This window comes from Calliphora vicina, chromosome 5, assembly GCF_958450345.1.
Source record: "Calliphora vicina chromosome 5, idCalVici1.1, whole genome shotgun sequence".
Taxonomy (NCBI): domain Eukaryota; kingdom Metazoa; phylum Arthropoda; class Insecta; order Diptera; family Calliphoridae; genus Calliphora; species Calliphora vicina.
Genome location: NC_088784.1, coordinates 3,606,794 through 3,612,793, shown reverse-complemented (window position 1 = coordinate 3,612,793; position 6,000 = coordinate 3,606,794).

Below are 6,000 nucleotides of genomic sequence, written 5' to 3'. Positions count from 1 at the left end.
ACTAATGTTCTATTTTGTTTAAAAATTGTCATTTGTTTTTCTTGACCATTTTTCCTCTCTGTTTGAATGAATAATTTATTTGATTTGTTGTTTTTTTTACTAATAGTTTTTTAAACAAGTTTCACTTGTCCTACTTTGTATAATAAAATATTATAAAAATGGTTTTTAACCAGCCTTCTTACTCAGACGTCCATTCAGTAGGACTTGCGTTGACGATTTGTTTTGGCCTTGTGCCATGCTACTATGTGTGACGTCGCCATCATTATACCAAAAATATCGATTTAGTGGCTCATTCGTATGGTCAAGCAAGGTGCATTTTTGTTTTGTTGTTATTTTGCCTTTTCAAATTTGGCCGTTACAACCCTGTTGTTGTGTCCTTAACGTACCTCTCTAGACTGCACTTTTCTGTTTAGCTAAATCTACCCTAGTGTTTGGCCAAGGGCTGATATTAGAAGTAATGCATTGTTTTTGTTTTGGTTGCTATGTTTTTGTTGTCGGTTGTCCGGTTTTTGGCGACAGGTGTTTGAATATAAAAGAGAAACTAATTGTAACAGGATATGGGAGAAAGAGAATAATTACTTCTTCTTCCTTAACTTTGGTACTAATGAAAACTTTATATTTTCTAAAACAGTAATTTTCAACTGATATTTCGGTAAAAAAATAATTACAACTATTCAAAAAAAATCGAATATGGAGTCTGAAGGTTCATCGTTACACTGTTTCCAAAGCCATTAAACAGTGTAAGGAAGACTTGAACATTGAAAGAAACCCCAGATCAGGAAAAAAAGTTCTAACAGATATTGGTAAGGCAAAAGAAGACTAACAACTCTTTTCGAATTGTTTTTTTTAATTTAAATTTTTTTTTTTTAAATTATAAATTTTTTTAATTTTTTTTATGTTTAGCGATAAAAAACTTTTGTTAAAAAAAATTCTGGTTAAAATTTTTTTTCCGATGTTGACCCATTGTAGGTCCAACTTTCTATGGTCTTATATACGTCTTTGCAAAGGTCTTTTGAAATATCTATCATTAGATATCCATATTGTCTATATTAATGACTTAGTAATCCAGATATAGATCAAAAATCGAGGTTGTCCTGTTTTTTCCTTATATCTCAGCCATTTGTGAACCGATTTTCTCAATTTTAAATAGCAAAGGGAAAGTTGATTTCAAAAGACAGAAAGGTATAAAAAATACACCTGTTGTATGATGCATGATGAAACTTATGTACTAGCAGACTTTTCACAACTTCCAGGTCAAGATTTGTATGTAGCTAATGGCCGAGGCAGTGTTAAAGAATAATACCGGACAAAAAAAAACAAAATTTCATCTTTTTACCTTTCTTAAAACACAGAGTGCCTTCATATTTCTAGCCCGAATTGGCATCATTTCACTATGGAAAAAAGGTCCATGTGTAGCATTCAAACAATAATTTAAATGTTTTACCACGGGAGGCAAATCTACCCAACTGTCCAGAAAATTAGCCTATGGAAAGGTATTTGGATGTTGTAAAAAAATATTTAAAGATACAGGAAATATATCCCAGGAAATGTCCAATTTTAAGCGTCCAAAAAGGTAAACGGAATTTTTTCTGTAAAAGTAAACTTTTTGCTGTAAAAGGCGAAATTAATTTTTGTTCTAAAAAGGTCACACAGTCAATTACGTTATCCCATAAAAGTCGACTTTTTTTAATTTAAAAGGTCGAGTTTTCATAAATAGCAAAGACGAAAAATCAACTATCAAAAATTTAGAAAAGTTGAAAAATTCGAAAATTCCTCCTTTTTAAAAACAGAAAAAGGGCGAAGGTCGAAACGACAACTTTTTGTTTCAAATATCCTAATTTTAAACCACTGAATTAGCAAAAGTCAAAAATATATAAAAGTCGTAAAGTCGACCTTTCAACTCTAGAACGGTAGTCAAATGTCAAATTTAACTGAAATTGGCAACTCTTTGAATGTTTACAAGAAAATGCTATCTGTATTGTCAACTAAGTGCTTTTAGCACATCTTTTAGCGTTTTTTAAAACATATAGAAATATGATTATTGATAAAAAAATATTCTCCGGAACGTATTAATGTCAAACTATAAATAATATAATAATAATAAATTATATATAAATCATAAGTTAATTCGCCTGTATTTATTTCAATTCGTCACGGCTGTCACCAATGTAAATTGCACCTTGGCCTTGGTGAACTCTAATTTTAAAATTTTTCTTATTTTTAGTGTTTTTTTGCAATTACAAATATATACTACACTGTATTCTACTAGAGAAACCGTTAGACCCGCCGAATAATTCAGTATTCAATAAAGTTTTGTCAAAAGTGTAATTTTTCAAAGAAAAAATTCATTAATTGTTTCAAAATAAACGAAATTCACTAGAAAAACTATACAAAATGCGGGTAAATTTCAATTAATCGAAAATTCTAACATTTATTTAGTTTCTTGTTTGATTTTTATTTTATAATTTTACTTAAATTTTAGATACTACGTTCACAATATCTTAAATTAAAAAATAATGCCGATGGCCTGGGGGTTTCTACGAACAATAAAAGTATTGGCAAAAAGGTTTGTAAATATCTTGTAGAGTTTATACATAAATAAGCTTAAAATTAAATTTATTTGAAATAGCTTCCTGACAAAGGAAAAACGCCTGCTAATGGCAAGCGTGAGATGGCTTTAAATAGCTCAGCAGCTGCAATGACAATTGGTTCAATTACCCGTAATAATAAGGATTTCTTAAATACTTCCACTTCTAATCCTGTTGGAACAAATATAAAAATATTATTTGATAACGTGGATGATTCCCTGAAGAAACTAAATGTCGTGGTGGAATTCACCAATATGGATGCCATGTGGCTGACCCAAGTCTACAAAACCTATGAAAATGAATGGTGGCACAGAAAACTGCGCTTAAACGTTTTTGGCAAAAACAAATGGTTTTTCTATTGCCGATTATGTGATAGTGTCTATAGGCAATTTCAATCCATGAAAAGTCATTTAAATCAGCACATGAACGTTTATCCTTATGTGTGCAAAGTATGCTTAAAGAAATATACAAATCGTAAAGCGGCTACATCACATTTAAGAAGTATACATAAAGTGGAAAGAGACGATTGGAATGATTACTTGACGAGTTAAGTAAGCAACATCAGTTTTAGCTGGATCTGAAATATGAAGTTATATGTTTATGAATATTGGATTGATTTTTATACTCTGGACCCATAAAGCACAGGTGAAAAGTTTTTTTTATTAATTTAGCTATTAATTATTTTTTTTCTAAATGAAATTGTTTATATTGATTAACAACTACACCATTTTTAATTAATATTCAAATTGTAATTACCTATTTCTTAAATTTTTTTTCAAAATTTTAACGATTTTTCCACTTGGTTAGTTTATAAATTACAGCAGTTCCCAATAAGCAATAAGAGAGTTTAATTGCAGCTTTCAGCCCAGTGTCAAGCAATTGCATTATAGTTGTATTATAGTAAAAAGAAAATTCAAATATTTTTTATTTGAAAATATTTAAAATTTTCATATATTTTTCAAGTTTAAAATGTAATACTACAATATATTAATTCAAGTGCTTGAATTTTTAGTTCTTTAGTGCTTATTGGGATTATATAGATTTTAAATTGTAATTATTTAATTTAAACATTCGTTTTTATTACAAAATTTTAACTTATACGAAGTTAGATTTGTATATGAATATTGGATTGATTTTTAGTCGTTATTTTTTTACATTTTTGATAATAATTGTTATATTTTTTTGAATGAAATTGTTTATATTGACTTAATATTCAAATTGAGGCGGCTATCAGTGTAAAAGTGGTGTAGCCCTAAACTATTTATTTAGAGGTATATTCTACACTTTTTAGAGGTATATTCTACTCTTTTGCTACATTTTTTTGTTGCATTATGCTCTGTGCTTTTAAATAGGAAAATGAAGCTTAACCCACTTTTGTATTGATATTGGTAATGTAAGGACTGTGTGTAACACTAGAAGAACAACATAAAAAATAATGTGGGTTACATCACTTTTGCGCTAATGACCTCAATTGTAATTATTTCAAAATTTTGACTTTTTTTAGCCACATTACAAATTGTATACTTTTTAAATTGTAGTTATTTAACTTAAACTTATTTCTCATTCAAAATGTTTATCGAAAAATCATGTTTTTTTTCAAAATTTTAAGTTTTTATTGTTTTTTAGGTTTTTTATAATTTTTTTTTTTTAAATTGTTATTTTATTTAAACAAATTTCACATTTTATTTAAAATTAAATTTTTTTTTTCTTCAAAATTTAACTTTTTAAAATATTTTTAGTTTTAAAATGAAAGAGTTTTCTACTTCTAAGTTGTAATTATTTAATTTAAAAAAAAATTCACTTCAATTTTCATTAACTTTGAATAATATATTCATTAAATAAAGACATTTTAAATGAAAACGATTACAAACTAACATACAGGCCTGTCACACATTTTGTTCGGAATAGTTTCAATTCCGTATTTTTTTTTATTCCGAAAGAAATTTTCGTTTTACTTTTTCTGAAGAAGAGAAATATGGAATTAATTCGACCGGAATGGAATTCTGTGGCAGGCCTGATAAACTCTCCTCTTGATTCTAAAGTTTATGACAGTGACAAAATAATAACAGCATTGAAAATGTTTTTATTGAAATTGTTGTTAAAAATCAATGTTTGTTATAATTTTGTCCGAAGAAGTTCAGAATATGGGGTCTATCTTTGATTTTTTTTTATATATTTGGATTGCTAAAAATGGTGTAGTTATTTATTTATTTTTTTAAGCTTTTTTTAACTGTGCTTTAAATGCTTTAAATATATTTTTATTGTTTATAAAATTTAATAAAAATTTCTAAAGATATTTTATGATGTATGTGAGATCATAATTTTGAAACCCTCTACAGAATTATAACAAATTCAATTAGAAATTTTGTATGTAATTTAAAACCACACCTATCTATACCTACATATTTATGATAGTACATCACACATACAACAACTGGTTGGCTTTGACAGGTTTGTTTTCAAGATAAAACTATATTTACTATATGAATACTATTGTATGTATTTGAATTTACAGTTATATTGCAGAAGATAATCAATCACAAAATTTATAGCAATACTTAACCTCGAAATTTTATTCACAAAAAAAGAAAAAACCTTAAAAATATTGAAGAACAAAAAAAAGTATCAAACCTGCAGCATGTTTAAAAAAAAACCAAGTCATACAATAACAAAAACTCAAGATTAGCAACTTGGCTAGGAGAACAAAATCATTTTTATAAAAATTGATAACAAGACATAAGCAAACACTAAACAACCAAACACACCAAGTCAGACCGTCAATTAGACAGTCAGCCAGCTAAACGTCACTGTCACTGTCAATGTCAGAGTCATGTTAATTGAATTTTTTTTATTTTGGTTGTTTATAATATAAAAAAAACAAGTGTTTTACTTTTATTTTACTACTTTTCTAGAAAGGGAATTTATTGAAAATAATGGCTTACAAGGTGTTTTTTCTAAATCAATATAGAGAAGAAAAAAACCCCTAAAATAAATCCTTAAACATGACCGATTAATAATATTTCAAGTGGAAATTTATACTTTTTTTCTAATTAGAGAATTGATGGCTCATGTCTTTTATATTTCTTTTAGATAACTAAAGAAAATGTATGAGTTTTATTAAAATTGATGAAATGTTTTTATTTTTTTTATTTTTTTGTTAAAGCAAGGCAGGTGTAATCGCTCATAAAATCACGAGACAATAATTGATTTTAAAACCTTGTGTTGTTGTGCTCTAACTCAGAAAACTTATGATTATGGTTAGGAATGTGTAAAAATTCCTGTTTTAAAGTGCTCAGAATGTGTCATTTAATATTAGAAACAATTTTTGATTTCTTTTTTTATCTAAATACGGAAGGAAGCTTTTTGGGTTTTTGTCTAACTCCTGACGTACATGGTAGATAATATTAAACCT